Source organism: Danio rerio, chromosome 22 (genome assembly GCF_052040795.2).
Source record: "Danio rerio strain M-AB ecotype USA chromosome 22, GRCz13ab, whole genome shotgun sequence".
In the NCBI taxonomy this organism is placed as follows: Eukaryota; Metazoa; Chordata; class Actinopteri; order Cypriniformes; family Danionidae; genus Danio; species Danio rerio.
The window spans coordinates 32,569,269-32,587,186 of NC_141042.1; the positions used below are offsets into that span (position 1 = coordinate 32,569,269).

Genomic DNA, 17,918 nt, shown 5'->3' on the forward strand with positions numbered 1-17,918 from the left:
CATGTGGCCAGAGACTTCTTCAGCCCTGAAAGTTACCTTACATCTCAGCAGACATTAACAGCACTTTATAAAGTATACAAGCTGTTTATTAGTTTATTTAATATTAATGTTTTTTTAGTCCACAAATAAACTTGGCTTATAGTTTAATATAGCTTGGCGTTAGCAAGCTAATTAGACTTAAGCTTTGTCTGTTAGCTTCATTATTGTTAGCAAGTATCTGCTATAAAACTGATTTTACATCATTGTTGACATGGTGAAAGGCACATAAAACTTTCATTGTTAGATTTTTTTCATTAATAATTCTCAAAAAAAAAAATTCAATTCCAATAAACGATTGTTATTAGCAAATTAGCATGTAGCCAGAATTTTCTTCAGCCCTGAAAGTTACCTTACATATGAGTGGACATTAGGAACATTTTATAAAGTATACATATATTAGTTTGTTTATTATTGTTGTTGTTTTTTGTCCACAAATAAACTAAGCTTATTGTTTTAATAAAGTGTTGACATTAGCAAGCTAATTAGACTTTAGCTTTGTGAGGCACGACAAAGCTCTCTTTGTAAACAATAAAAAACTTTTATACAGCTTTATTTATTATCATTAATAATCAAATCACAAATACAAATAAAACTTCATATTTATATTTATTAATACTCAGATTTTAAGGAAACAATCTGTTAGTTTCATTGTTGCGAACAAGTTAGCATTTGTCCAAGGACTTGCTTTAAAACTGACTTTATATCATTGTTGACATGGAAAATGCGCATAAAACTTTCACTGTTAATTTTTTAATAATAATTTTCAAAAAAGAATATCAATTATAATGTTTCAATTTCAGTACTGGATTGTTAGCAAATTAGCAAAATCAGCCCTTAAAATTACCTGACCATTAAGAACACTTAAACATAGATATATTAAAGTATACATATATTAGTTGGTTTATTATTAATGCCAATTTTTAGCCCACAAATAAATTATAGTTTTAATAAAGTTTTGGCGCTAGCAGGCTAATTAGACTTTAGCTTTGTGAGGCACGACTATCTTTGTGAACATTAAGAAATCTTTATAAATTATCACAGGCTATATATAAATATATATATATATATATATATATATATATATATATATATATATATATATATATATATATATATATATATATATTATACTTAAATCACATACAAGTATAAAACTCCATTATCTTTTTATTTACTTAATAATACTCAGATAACAAAATAAAATGTTCAATAAGGGACTGTTGTTAGCATGCTAATGCTCAGCGAAGGGCTACTCATGTCTCAAAAAGCAACTTATATCTTTATGGAAATTAAGAAAACATACATAAAGCTTCATTGGTGTTTAACTGAACATTTGATCACAGATAATCAGAGATAGCACTTCTAACAATGAAATTTTGTTTGCATGTTAACTTGTTTTTGAGACCACAAAAAGATTTTAGTTTAATGATATTTTATACTGCTTCAAAAGCCTTGGAAGGACACTTTGTGAACATTAAAAAAATATAACTGAATTAAACTGATTTTCTATCCTCGTTAAATATATTATTGAAAAAAAGTTTGATGTTAGCACATTAGCAAGTTTCCAAATGTATTCTATGCCTTGAGAGAAACTTTATATCTTTATTTCTTTTTTTTGCAATAAACCTGATTTTTAGCCTTATTTAATTTTATTTACTATATTATTATAAGCAGCAGCCGCAGTATAAAACTGGTACTTAAACATGGGTGTGTGTTTCGACTTTACTAGACATCTGCCTGTACGTTATAACCTGGCATGTGAAACAGCATGCGAAAATGTAATGGAAATCTTGAGCTAAGACATAACAAACATAAATTAGATTTTATGGTACAACTGGCCTTTGACACTTAACAGCTGGTCAACTTTAGTGCACCAAGAAACGGAATGAAAACTTATGCATGTTAGTGCACATAAACGCACTTTGATGAGTTGCCTTTCGAAAACATTGTAACATTAGCAGCATGTAAGTAGAATTTAATACCAAAAGCAGATTTGCAAAAAGCATAGCCATTTGAAAGGAGAGTTTAGATGTGACTGGACACTTACCGCTAACATGCTGAGGAGAGTTTGGTGATTGTTATTATGCTGTAAATAATGTACAGCTTCCTGCACAGACAGACCTTTTAAGTTCATAAAACCTCAATGTTTCATCAGGAGCCATTTTGTTTTACTTACACTGTAAAAAAATTCAGGGTTCCACACAATCCCTTTATTTTACTGCAAATTAATTAAGTTAACTTATTGCTTTTTTTTTTTTACAATTTCAAGTTGATTGAACATAAAACAATTAAGTCTTCCCCATAATAACCCCAAAAATTGTGTTTCAATTGTTTCAATACTATAGCAGTTATTAATTTATAATATTGTTGTGTTCATTAAAAAAAAGAAAACTCTTAAATGTTTGAAACAAGTGAAGCGTGTAATGAAAATGGTAATTGTTTGGGGAAGTATCTCTTCAAAAATGCATGCAGATGATAATCTTTTACACCATTATGATTAAACTCTATATTAAACTATAATCCCGACATTGCATATTCTGCGGTGTGACTACTGCGGATGCACACATTGCGAAATCGATGCTGAAACGATATATTGTGCAGCCCTAACTTGAATATAGGTTAGTTGTCTTTACTTCTTTTCTGTCCTTGGCCAAAAACTTGATCTCACATTGTTAGCACTGTGCAAGCTAATCAAAATTAATTTTACATAGATATAAAAACTAATTTAAAGAAAATAGATTTGTTGCGTGTTCTGTGATATGCTGTGATAAATTTGAAAGTCACTGTTATTCTTATTATTTATCATGTATATGTAGACATTACATGAAACATTACATTATGAAGATGTACTTGAGAGTTCTGGAAAAGTCATGCAAATTTAATTGTAAAATTGGGTATGAACTCTGTTATTACAATCAAGCAAGGCCAGCTCAGATGATAAAATGCAATGCATTACTTTCCTTTAAAAGTAACTATCAAGTATAGATACTTTTTTTTAAGAAGTAACGTTTGATTGTAATTTATTAAAGTAACTTTCCCCAACAGTGATAATACCTACACTACTGCAGCTTGTTCAAACTACTTATTTAAAATGAGTTGAAACAACACAATTTGTTTCTTTTTTTTTGGGACAACTTCATTACTTCATGCATGGTGTCTCAGTGGGTAGCACTGTCGCCTCACTGGTTAAAGTCCCAGCTGGGTAAGTTGGCATTTCTGTTTGAAGTTTCGTCCGAAGTGCTCCGGTTTCCCCCACAGCACTATAAATGAATTGGATAAATTGGCCGCAGTGATATGTGCGTGAATGTAAGAGTGTATGGGTGTTTCCCAGTACTGGGTTGCAGCTTGAAGGGCATCTGCTGCGTAAAACATATGCTGGAAAAGTTAGCGGTACATTCAGCTGGTGACCCCTGATAAAATCAGAGACTAAGCCAAAGGAAAATGAATGAATGAACTTTATGTTAAATCCAATTACATTTGTAAAAATTATTAATTTAACTTAATTTTTGTTGGGACAACACGAAGGAATTGTGTGAAACCCAGTATTTTATACAGTGTACCCTCCACGTATCAAAATGAACTGATTAGTTAGTACATTAGTCATTAGCCAAACAGTAAAAGAGACACATTTTGTACCTTTATTTCTTCGTGTGTGTAACCACAAAAAATATTTTCAATCATCCGGGATTGTCGTCCATCCATCATGACTTAAAATCCAAAAATACACCAGTGACACTGTACACAGCACGATCAACTACCACCCAAAACCAGCCGGACCCTCACAGCTGCCCGACGCTCAAGCTCAAATACCATTCACCAATTAATACAAGCCTGTCACAGACACCGAAAACGTGCGGAGTATAATTATACAGCAGTGTGTTAGTGCAATGTCTTTGCACCGATCAGAAGCTCCAGGACTCTTGGTGTGTCCGCAGATAATCCTGACATAAACCAGGAAGAGGACGGAGGTCACGACACCTCCACAAAAACCCTGTCCTGAGACCAACTGCTCCGTTTAGAGGAGGACAGATGGAGGACAGCGGGTTTTAGAGTGACTGTATGCAGATATTTCTGTCTGTAGAATAACATCAATCTTGTTTTTGCTTGATGTTAGTCAGTTTAGATATTATTTCATATAAATCATAAAACAACAACCAATTGCAAAACCTATAGATAAAATCTGCTCGATATCAGATACAGCATCTGTTCATTTCTAGGCTACCATATATAAAAGCCATAAATAAAACCACATCCAAATGCAAAATCTGCATCTAATTATTGCTTCACTCAATTTCTGTGCAACTACAACAACATTTTAAGGTGAGAAACAGACAAAAAAAAAACTGGTTTTTGTGGGGGTTTTCTGTCTCTTTAGTCGCAATATGTGTCTGATTTCAGCCATAAATCTCTACTTCAGCACACATCAAACTTTAGATTTATTCATATCTATGCTCTGAAAACTTTCAGAAAGATTTGATCTTATGAGGTAAGTCAAAGATATATAAAACTCATAAACTTCAACACTTCAGTCTTTTCAAATGAGTGGAATTAACTTTTAGTCAATTTTGAGTTAACTACACTCATTTCATTTGATAGAGTTGACTGTTGGGTTTACAGTGTACAATTTGTACTGTATTATTTGATGTAACAATTTTTGATGTAATATAACTTTTTTAAATGGATTATTTCTTAAATGTATATGGATTTTTTGTAAAAACTTTGAGCATGTTTACACTTTCTTACATAATTCTTAATCTTAAATAGGTTGTCTAAAATTATACATCTCTTTCCAAATAGTTATTCAACTCATCTAGTGAAATTGTATTTATATCAAAATATATATCGCAGAATTTAAAAAAAATATTGCAATGTTAGATTTTTCCAATATTGTGCAGCTCTAATCTCCATTGTCATTAAATATAATAATCTAGAATGTACTTTTTTATATAATTATTAATAAGCATGCACAGCTGATGACAAAATGAAAACGTTATGCAATGCATTACTTTTCTTTAAAAGTAACTATTAAATTTGGTTACCTTTAAAAGAAGTAACACATGACGGTAATTTATTACTTTCATCAGTGAACATATCTACAAAATTACAGAAAAAAAAACCATCTGAAATTAATTTATCTGTGTTTGGATAAAAAATCAAATAAAACAAATGTAAATTGAAAAATTTAAGAGGCCACTGCCCGGAGTTTACAATTTATAGTTATGTTTTGTTAATTTTTTGGGGTTATTCTGTAAACTTCTGATGACGTTTGTTCCGATTTTGGACTTTTTATTTCTGATTGAACTAATTAAATGTTTTCAGACGTGTTTAAATTCATTTTTAGACAACACTAAAACAATGTTTCAACTTCAGAAGAGTTTCAATTTGTTTGTTTTCAATTTGTTAGGAAATCAACACTAGGTGGAATAACCTTGATTATCAGTCTAAACAAATTGAAACATTGGTTGTTTTGACAAATTGTTGACTAATTTGCTGTTTTTATTTGAAATTGTGAAGAAATACTACTACTACTACTACTACTACTACTACTAATAATAATAATAATAATAATAATAATAATAATAATAATAATAATAATAATAATATAAATAAATTTGATTTGTAATGTGCTTTTCTTCACTAAAAACCCTAATAAGTTGACTGATTGAAATTAACTAAGTAAACATGTTGCCTCAATTTATTTGAGTAACGGAGTCTCCCAAAACTTGCATATTTAAGTTTATTTAACTTGCCGGTTTGATTGATTATACTTAAATTGTTCAGTTCATTGTGTGTCTGTGTGTGTAATTATATAATATGAAAAAAATGTTTAAAAGAAAAATAAGTAGCCATTTATTCCCATTATGGTGAATTATTATACACAAAGCCTTGTTTTTCTGATTAAAATAAGATCTTGCTAAAAGGTTGCACATATTAGAATTTCACAGTCAAGACTACAATAAAAACGACCCATTTAAAAAAAAAAAAAAAAAAAAGGATTAATCATTATTTTGAGCTTACTGTACTTGAAATCTTAGGTTTATGCATTTTCATTGTATATAAGTTAAACTAACTCATATTTTTAGGTGACAGAACCAAAATGCAAAATTTTAAGTAAAGTTAAGTCAACGTTACTTGATTGTTCAAGTAAAGACAACATCAGGGTTTACAGTGTTAGACTTAAAGCTCTACAAGGCAAAATACCAACAACAGCAGAAACAGCACAACAATAAAAAAGATGCAACAAAACTATTAAAATATGAACCTTAAGATAGAATAAAAAAGTTACCACAAAAATGATCATCCAACTCTGATTAAAGTTTGCGGTGCAGCATGTATCAGAGCCACAAAATCATGAAAAAGACAAGCGCCCGGTTAACATGTACTGCAAAATCAGGGTGATCTGGTGGAGAAGCGGAAGCCAGGGTGCGCCAGCGTCCTCTCCCACCGGACATTTACTCGCAGAACATAATAGCACATCTTGCACAAAGATGAGCTGAACACATTTACAAAACCATCAATGTTATCAGACATTCGTTCATTCTTTCATTTTCCTTCAGCTTAGTCCCTTTATTCATCAGGGTTCGCCACAGCAGAATGAACTGCCAACTATTCCGGCATATGTTTTACACAGCGGATGTCCTTCCAGCCGCAACCTAGCACTGGAAAACACCCATACACTTTCGCATTCACACACATACACTACAGCTAATATAGTTGATTCAATTCACCTATAGTGCATGGGGTAAACCAGAGCACCCGGAGGAAACCTGAGCCAACACTGGAAGAACATGCAAACTCCATACAGAAATGCCAACTGACCCAGACGGGGTCAGAACCAGTGACCTTCATGCTGTGAGGTGACAGTGCTAACTGAGCCACCATGCTACCCCTGCTATCAGACATTTGTAGATTAATAATACAGATAATAACACTAAAACATTTTACACAAATCTGTATTTTTAAATTGATAGAGAGAAATCATTTGTTTTTATAATTCATAATCTCTCATTTCTAAATGTGTATATATACAGTATATGTGCACATAGACCCTACTTACTATTCAAAAGTTATTTTGATTTTTAAAGAAAAAGCACATTTAATCTTAAACACATATATATTCGTATAGCTTGCATATCGCATATTTTGTCTTGTGCTTTTTTAGAAACACTTTATTTTGATGGTCCATTTGAGTATTAGTAGACTGTCTGCCTAATAACTGTTGATAACTGACTATAAGAAACTTTGCAAGTACATGTCAACTTACACAAACCCCAACCCCAACCCAACGGTCTACTTATAATTTAATGAGAATTAGTTGGCATGTAGATGCAATTTAAGTTAAATTCAACAAACGGACCATCAAAATAAAGTCTGACCCTTTTTTTTATTTTTAGATGTGACTTTTGTAACATTCTGTCAAGGATCTAAAAGCACATTTTACAGTAATGTTCATTAGTTTATTAACAAATAAACTAGATATATAATAGCCTAATTCTGGATTCAACAGATAACACCCTTCAAATTAAAAAAAAAATGGGAATCTGAACTTAATGAAAAAAAATTGAGGATGATATTTGGGAAAACATGTTCAGAAGCTCATAAGGGGATCAACAGCCATAACTGGAAAGAGTTTGACTGGAAAACAAAAATTAGGTTTTTTAGAACACCAGTAATGGTTTTAAAATATACTAACCAACCACAGTCAGAGGAATGTGGGTAATCACGCACATATATTTTGGGAATGTCCGAAGATACTTGTATTTTGGCAAGGGGTAAAGATTGAGATAATGAAAATTATGCAGGTAGATCTACCTTTTACCCCCCTGTTTTTCTAGCTTGAAGGGATACCCCAGGATACATCTAATAAAAACCAGAGATATATACTACATATACTTTTACTAATTGCAAGAAAGACCATAACAATAAATTGGATGAAGCCACACCCTCCAACAATAGTACAGTGGATAGAAAAACTTGAACGTATATATAGAATGGAGTATATGACTGCTCAACTTCAACTAAAATATGGATATTTTTAAACAAAGATGGGCACCTGTTACGTTGTATCTGAATAGGACATAGTATTTCTAGCTCCTTTGAAACTGAAAATATTGTATGTTTTTTTTTTTTGTAATTTTTTTTTATTTACATCTGCGGCTACTGTCGTTTTTTTTTTCTCTCTTAATAATCGCTGCTGTCACTGAATGTTCTGTTCTGTAAAATGTTTTAATGTATAAAAATAAAGTAAAAAAAACAAACAAACAAATAAACTAAAACTAAAACCTAAACATACAAACAAAAAAAAATCATCACATCTAAACCTCAATGAAGGACAACAAACTTTGCTTAAACATCAGCAAATATTATTTGATGACAGTACATTAAATTCTAGTGCTGAATTCCCATGCCTACAAAATATTTATGTTTAATCAAATTATGATGCGTTATGTAATTAATAAATTCATTCATTCATTTTCTTTACAGCTTTGTCCCTTTATTAATCAGGGTTCGCCACAGCAGAATGAACCTCCAACATATCCAGCATATGTTTTACACAGCGGATGTCCTTTCAACTGCAACCTAACACTGGGAAACTTTTATACATTCTTGCATTCACATACACGCATGTCTTTGGACTGGAAACCGAAGGAAACCCACACAAACACGGGAAGAACATGGGAATTTCACACAGAAATGCCAACTGACCCAGCATGTGCTCGAACCAGTGACCTTTATACTGTGAGGCGAATGTGCTACCCACTGCCCCACTGTAATTAATAAATCAAAATGTTTATTTTTTATTACAACATTGGCTTTACACTGACTATTGTTTTGTAGTATATTTAACAGTATTCTGCATTTGATTACGCAAGTGATGCTGAAACAACTGAAAAGACATCTATTTTCAAATTATAAATAAGTGACAGTGTCTATGTTTCTGTTAAAAAAATAGACACAAATAGTAAATATAAATAAAAAAACATAAAAAATAGAAATAAAAATGAAATAGAAAAAAGTAAATAAAAAAATAGACAAAAAAAGTAACAAAAAAAGAAACAAAAAGTTTTAAATGTCCCAAAATAAGCATCTTGGCACATGTTAAAAATGGTGTTGAAAGTAAAAAAAATCCTTTAAACTAAAATAACTGACAAACACTTATGGGAATCTGTTATAGCGAATCTATCGGTCCTGAAAAACCCTTACAAAAGTGTAATGGTGTGAATATATTTCCAGATTCAATTACAGGGGCGTCTGCTGTCTGAAATGTACTCTATGCACAAGATTATTTTTCACGTCGGCTTTAAATGATAGTGCTTAATGAACTAGCGTAAAGGTTTACAACTGTCCTTTTACCAGAAAACAAAACACATCATTCATTTATGTTTATTTAAAAGACTATTTACACATCACTAATTATCATTACAGACATCAAATGTAATGTTTTCAAGTATTAATATCATTATTATTATTATTATTATACAAATTACTTTATATAATTGTTAACTTTATTCATTACTTTATTCATTGTTAAATTAAATTTCCAAACAGTGAAAATAATTTTACAAAGTTGTAAATGAATATAAATCATGAAATATGTTTTACAAGATGATGTTATTCGAGTGAAAAAATAAAATCACATTTAATTTAATACATGTAACTAAAATTTTTAAGCTGTTTCTACATCTTTTTTATTTTGTCAGTGTTTAGGTGTTTGTAATAGCATTATAATATTACAATAAGTTTATTTAAAAAGATTTCTGTCTGGAAAATAACTTAAATCTTGTTTTTGCTTGATTTTAGTCAGTTAATTTAGATATTACCACGTATTATTCCTCATATTACCTCATATTATATTATATTAAAAACCTTCTATGTCCTTCTATTAATTTAATCCATCCAAATGCAAAATCTTCAAAATTGCTCCATGTTAAATATCTAATTATTGCTTTAGTCAATTTCAGTGCAACCACAACAACATTTTAATATGAGAAACAGACCCCCCCCAAAAAAGAGACGTTTTTTGTTCTGTCTCTTTTGTCGCAATTTGTGCCTGATAACAGCCATAAATCTCTACTTTAGCAGCACACATGTGTATCAAACTTTAGATTTATTCATATCTATATTCTGAAGACTTTCAGAAAGATTTAATAATACATTATTTGCTTCATTTTATGCATTATATTTTACAACATAGTGAAAAAATAAGTGCAAATGCACCATACATGGTGATAAAACTGCAAACATTTTTATAAAATTGCAATTCTTTATGTTATTAATAAATATAGTAATAACTATGAATTATTATTATGACATTGCAAATTATTCTTGCATGAAAAAATACAACAAAATTCAATAAACAATGGTTAAATTGTTGCTTCACTTAATTTAAATGCCTTAAAAAATTTACATTCTATAAAACATGTAAAAATATTCATTGCAATGCCTTATCCCTTAATTTAAATGATCCCTTTATTTGCATACAAAGTATATTTAAAAACAAAATAACCTCCAAAGCTTCTTCAAAAGAACATCAGTCAAAACTGATGTGACATCATAATAATTGCACACCCGCATCAAACTCATAACGTCATCATAACTCATATATAAATACAGCAATCTTCTCCTTCTCACACTTTGTCTTGCATTACAGTACAACCGCACAAACAATAAATAAAGCTCTGAGCAGCCAGCACATTTAAAAAACGACATTACATCAACCAATTTGGCAACCAGCTTTACATTCTCCGGCAGAACATCAAGTCAAAGCTTTACCTTGCGGAATCCCCTCACTTCACTCTCTCTGTTAAAACTCTCCAGCGTCTCTCTCTATCATGAATGTGTGTTTGTGTGTGTTTGTGTGTGTGTGTGTTTGCTGCTCCGCCGGGGCTGAATTTGGCTCTGAGCAGCGTCCCGAGTGATGAAGTGTCACATGTGCTTCTGAAAGTGTGTGAAGGGGAAACGGGGAGGGCGACGTTAATGCGAACTACAGTACAACACCTTATGGATGAAGCCATTCCCAGATGGGACGCGCACCTCATCGTCCTGTGCATATTGATTTAGCAGATGTTTTGTGGGTTTCGTTTATTTAGTTTGAATTTGCAGGGGTTTTAATTTAGGAAATTTGTGACTTTTTAAAATTTTGATTTGTTTTAGTTTAGTCTGTAAAGCTTGATTTATGTGTTTTTTTATTTGGCGCTTTGATTTAAAGTAACATAAATGTTTATAGTTTACTGTAATGCGCGACAGCTTTTAACCGTTTTTAGTTTAGTTTAATTTTACTTTTAGTTAATTTAGTTTGAAAAACATCTGTAATTCAGTTTAAAAATACATGTTTTGTTTGTTTATTTAAGGTAAAAAGAAATGAGTATAATAATAACCCTTCACACAAGCAACAGCTTTTAACTATATTTTTGAGTTGTTTAAAATATGAATATAAAGTTTTGTTTTGTTTTATGTAATTATATTTATTTACAATAGCATAATGGTTATCATTTACTTCAATCAAGTTTAGCATGAAGACCACCTTTTGATTTTAGTTACTTTTTAATTTGATCAGAAAGGATAAAAGGGTTTGTATTTTATTGAGTGTTATTTTGTAGCTTTACCCTTAGGTAATCACGTTAAGTTAATAAATTTTTTTTTAAATCAATACATTCATTGTTTTCGCATCAAAAATTCACAGAATTAATTCAATATACACCACCGGTCAAAAGTTTGGGGTTCGTTTTTATTATTATCATTATTATTATTATTATTATTATTATTATTATCATTATTATTATTAATTTTATTTAATAATTTTAATTAAATTATTTTGCTCAATCAAGGCGACATTAATTACATGTATTTTTCTTTTGTTAAATTGTTAAATACTTATTTATTAAATATGAATTTATTACTTTTTGTATGTAGTTTCAAATGAAATTATTACTCTCTTCATTATTGCTTTTATTACTATTTCCATTAATAATAATAAGAAGAAGAAGAAGAAGAGGAAGAAGAAGAAGAGCAATAACAATAATAATAATATTAGAGAGATTCTCTAGAATCACGTTACTCTGAAGACTGGAGTAATGTAGCTGAACATTCATCTGTAAAATCACTGAAATGAATTAAATGATAAAATACTTTTGAACAGTTATTTTATAGTGGCATAACATTTCACAATTTTTACAGTATTTTTGATTAAATAAATGCAGCCTTGGTGAGCAGGAGAAGCTTATTTTAAAGCATTTTAAAAATCCTACTGACCCCAAACAATTGACCGGTAGTGCACATGCAATCATTCTTTTCTAACCACCCTCCGACACAGTCCCACCCTAACTAGACAGAACACTTACATGGACATAATTGTGAGACACTTTGAAAATATGTAAAATAAGAGGAATTAAACAAGTAAATAAATCTGACGATGATGACAAATAGATTAAAAAAAGATTAAAACAGAGTGACATTATCCCATCATCATTTTCCGTCAGTATAGCGTTCGAATTATTCATGTATAGTTAATACATTTTAACACAATTTGAATAATACATAAAGGCAATTTAAATGTTTTGTATTTTAGTTGTTGTATATTGTTTAAATTTTGTTGTTACACACACACACACACACACACACACACACACACACACACACACACACACACACACACACACACACAAATACACGAAATTTATCATGCATGAAAGTGTTAACAATCAACCATTCATCTGAACTGTGGATTTTGGTGTACACTGGTGTAATTTGTATGTTTCCTAATATAGATAAAAAAAATTTTAAAAGCGAACACAATATTTGACTACTACTTTTAACTTTAATTATTCAGATCTGCCAACTTAAAAAAAAGGTAAATTACAGTTTAATAGTGGATTTTGCTAAAACTGTCTAGGTAAATAAATGACTATGAAATTATGACTAACGACTGTACATTTTATGTGTACAGTTAAAGTCAGAATTATTAGCCCCCCTCAATTATTAGACCGCTTGTTTATTTTATCCCCAATTTCTGTTTAACGGAGAGATTTTTTCTACACATTTCTAAACATAATCATTTTAATAGCTCATTTCTACTAACTGATTGATTTTATCAATTTTAAGTTAACTAGGCAGGTTAGGGTAATTAGGCAAGTTATTGTATAACAGTGGTTTGTTCTGTAGATTATCAAGAAAAAAAGTTAGCTTAAAGGGGCTAATAATTTTGTCTTTAAAATGGTTCATAAAAATTCAAAACTTAAATTCAAATTCAAAATTCAAAAAAATATTATCAGACATACTGTGAAAATGTCCTTGCTCTGTTAAACATCATTTGGAAAATATTTAAAAAAGAAAAGAAAAAAATCGAAGAGGGCTAATAATTCTGACTTCAACTGTATGTGCTACATATCAAAACTAAAACATTCATCAGTCAGTTTAAAATATGTCTATAAAGTTTATGTTTTGTTTCATGTTGTTCTGTGTATTTAAAGTAACATAATGGTTATCATTTAATTCAATCATATTTATCATGTAGAACGCTTTTAAAATTCAGTTACTTTTTTATTTTAAAAGGTTTGCCTTTTATTGAGCATTATTTTGTAGCTTTACCCTTAAATAATAATGTTCAGTTAATACATTTTTAACACAATTTAATAATATATAAAGCTAATTTAAATATTGTTATGCAGTGGAGAACATACCTTTTTTAAATAAGCATTTATTTATTTATTTATTTATTTATTTATTTAACCCGGAAGGATAGATTGTACAGATTTCATTTATAGTGTATCTTCAGTTTGAACTTAATTCTTAAAAAAAGAACGAATAAAAAAGCTTTGTAATATTGTGATTGAAGTGTTTTTTTACTCAGATGTAATGATGTTGTTACAGTTTTTCATGATTGCTAACACACTAAAATTTAACTTTTCCCACAATTAGCAAATCCTTACACTCAAGGAGCAAAACACAAGGGTGGATCTGCACAACTGTAAGCACATTGTCAGCTTCACACTTTTTGCAAAAAATTACACACAGTGATATGCAAATCACTAAACACACTTGGATGCTTTTGACACACCATTTTTCATAATGCAATTTCCTTGCAATTTCAAGGCAAAGGCCTTCAAATGAACACACACATGAACATAGGGTAAACACAGCCATCAGGTGTGCACACATACTGCAGCAAAACTGTAGACACACCAATCAGCTGTGACTACAATAAAAAAAGCAATAGGTATAAACGATTAGTCTTCAATAAACATGTACAGTATAGATATAAATAGCAGTCTTCAATAAATATGTGTTTACAGGAGCTATACATATTAATCTTCAATAAATAAGCCAATGTTGCAGTATGGAAGAGGAAGCACGAAAGTGAGGAATATTGATAAACAGGAGACAGGGGATGGAATTGTTTTTGCTACATTGAAATGTATACATCACCAGAAAGCTGAATAAATAAGCTTTACATTGTTGTATGATTTGTTAGGATAGGGAAATATTTTATATCAGGCAATATTTTATATCAGTCTATCACTGTTTGGTGAATGCAGTATGTTCTTGTACTTTATAGCAATATCTCTCAAACCCTGATTACAGTATATCAGTATTAGTTAAAAATTATAAAAGTGTTTAAGATTGATTACCGCAGTGTGTAAATGAAATTTGTATTGAATGAGTTGTGTGTGTTCTGTATGGTGTTAAATTTGTGTTTCGCTATAGTGTTGTAAAGTTTTGGATGAAGTGTTTCATTTTGCAAAAGTTCTTATGTGTTCTGCTTTTTTTTTGTGTGTGTGGATGTGTACATTGTGTGTATTGTTTTGACAAAATGACCCTCAATTTTAAAATTGTGCTTAAGCAATCAGAAAAAAACTGTAATAGATATTTATGCATTAACAAATGCATGAAAGTGTGTTTTTTTATTTTTACATTTGAAACATAGGCTAAAACATTTATCGCATTCAATATTTAACTTCTAATCTTAACTTTAAACCATTCAGATTTGCATAATTAAAAGATTAAATAAACCTTTAATATTGCATTTTGCTTATAAAACTGTTATTAGCTAAATAAACTACTCTGTAAATCTTGCATGTTTGTGCAACACGCCAGTCACAAAAACCTGTTGAGAAGATTTAGCTTCTAATGTTTTGATATATCCAGATTTTAGGAAGACAATTACGACATAATTGTTTAAATAATAATCTATTCTACAGCACTAAATTAATCTTAAATATACATTTCTAATTAAAGTACTTTGTTAAATAGTGCAATTTACTTGTCGTTTTCATGCACACAATCTCACACCATTCATTTAAACTCACTCAAGCTTGCGGAAAGTAAATAAAATAATAATAATATTGGATTAGTTTAAGTGTATGCAGCTATGGTATCTAAACTACAATATAGCTTGTATACATATTTATTAGCTGTGTATGTTAAAGTATTGTAAACACTTTATCATCAACAAGATTATCTGCAGTATTTGTTTCATCTCAAACATAGATTATATATTTTATGTTCTTAAAATAAAAAAGTCATTTATTAGCAATAATAACAGTAACAATGTACAATTAATATACAGTTATTTATTATTTATATGTTTCACTTTAATTCAATTTAAACATTACAGGATTAAGCTAATTTTTCAGAAAAAAGGTAAATACAGAAATATGCGCGCATGACAAGCAGGACGTAAGCAGTTAAATGAGAAGCGGGTGAAACGGGAGCGCAGATAAAGTCCCGCAAGGGTTCGTTGGAGAATGTTGGATTATTAATGTTTGTTTGAAGGCATTCAGCTTTAGTCTCTGCCAAACCTCCACCTGCTCCTGAACGTCACACATCTGTCCTGCTGTTCTCATTTTTTAATAAGCAGCGGCGCTGACCGTCACTCCTGTTATCATGATGAACACGAGCGCTGACAGAAACTGGGACACAACAAGCCTCAAAACCGCTACCAGCCGCAAACACGTGCGAGACATCAGACCAAACTATAACAAATATAGCATGGATCAAAAGCTTTCATCAAAGTTGTCCTAAAACTATGATTGAACAATAGCAATACGCCTCAACAATATCAATATTTACTCACATGGATCAAAAGCTTGCATCAAAGTTGTCCTAAAACTCCAACTGAACGATAAAAATAAGCTTATAGAATATAATATCAATATTTCTTCACGTGGAACAAAATCATTCGGCAAAGTTGTCCCAAAACTATGATTGAACAATAACAATACTCTTATATAATATCAATATTTACTCATTTATTGTTTATTTGTCAGATTACTGTTTTCTTATTAAATCAATTCAAATGACTAAATGTGTAAATACTACATGAAAACTTGTAAAAAAAATATATATATATTTTTTTAAGTTTATTATTTCTTGTTTATTAAGTATACTACAAATAAAAACATATACTACATTACATAATGTGAAGACGATACATGTTTTAGTGTGGGGGATCATAACTGAAAGTTTGCCACAACTTTTTATAGATCTCATAAAATTAAAATGCATGTTTTGTTATTGGATTTGCTATACTGCAAACTACACTGAAAACAATGTTTCTGAACTGAAATGAACTGAAACAACAGCACAATTCTTAAGATTTTTTTGGACAATTGTTTTGCAATTAAACAATTAAGTTGGGACAACAGGAAGGAATTGTGTGGAACCCGGCATTATTTTGCACTGAATACTATAATTAAGATGAATTATTCAACTAGTATTCTATACAAAATTGAAGAACCCAACAGTTATATCAATTAAATATTTTACTTTATGTAGATTTAGTTATTCACTCTAATGTTTGTGTCCATTCTTATTTCTTTTTTTATTAATGTTACTATAATTCATTCTTTCTTTCATTTTCCTTCGGCTTAGTCTCTATTTTAGAGGTCGCTACAGCGGAATGAACCACCAACTATTCCGGCATATGTTTTATCCAGCGGATGCCCTTCCAGCCGCAACCCAGTACTGGGAAACACCCATACACTTGCATACACAGACACACACACACACGCACACGCACACACACACTCATACACTACAGCTAATTTAGTTTATTCAATTCACCTATACCGCAGGTCTTTGGACTGTGGGGGAACCCGGAGCACCCAGAGAAAACCCAGGGGGAACATGCAAACAATACACAGAAACACCAACTGACCCAGCCAGAACTCGAACCAGTGACCTTCTTGCTGTGAGGCGACATAAATTATTATATGATATTTCCTTTTCAGCTTGAATTATCCTTAGTAAAGCTCTCACATTTAGGACAAACACAAAATTACAACATAAAATTATAACTTTACACACATAAAATATTTGTTTATACATGATTCAAGCTAAAACGTCCACATTTTGAGAACAATTAAGTTGTGTCAATTAAGTTATTTGAATAGTATTTATTTTAATCGTAGTTAAATTGACAATTCATTCTGTATCTTGTTTTTTAGCCTTGTTTGTGAGTCATATATTTATGATTCCCTGAATCATTTATTAAAACAGTGACTTGCTGCCCCCTACTGGCACCTTTAGTGTCATGTTCATTTATCTATAATAGATCTTTATACACAAAAACACATTCAGCAAATCATTACTATTCGATTGAGTGAATTATTCAATGATCCATTTATAAACGCATTAACTTGGTTTTGTTTTTAATGAATCATATTTTTTTACTGAGTCATTTATATTTATGATTCATTCGTAAAGACAGTGACTTGCTGCCCTCTACTAGCACTTTTAGTGTCATGTTTATTTATCCATAACAGATCAAAAACACATTCAGCAAAACATAGTTAAATCATCATTTAAAAACAAAATCTAAACAAACTATTAAGACCTTTTTTGTGGCAACTTTAATATTTTTTTATACGTGATTCAAACTA

General features: G+C 30.4%; 1 protein-coding gene across 5 annotated transcripts in view; it reads right to left on the reverse strand.

The window, feature by feature from the left end:
- rbm20 (RNA binding motif protein 20) overlaps window positions 1-17,918 on the reverse strand; it is a 151,380-nt gene that overhangs the window by 64,904 nt on the left and 68,558 nt on the right. For 2 of the 5 annotated variants that reach the window (XR_015522246.1, XM_087304614.1), the window contains exon 1: window positions 10,813-10,940. The exons of the other annotated variants lie outside the window; for them this stretch is intronic. The gene's annotated coding sequence lies outside the window, so the exon portion shown is untranslated. Of the gene's footprint in view, window positions 1-10,812; window positions 10,941-17,918 lie in introns of those variants that run through there. 5 annotated transcript variants of the gene reach the window in all.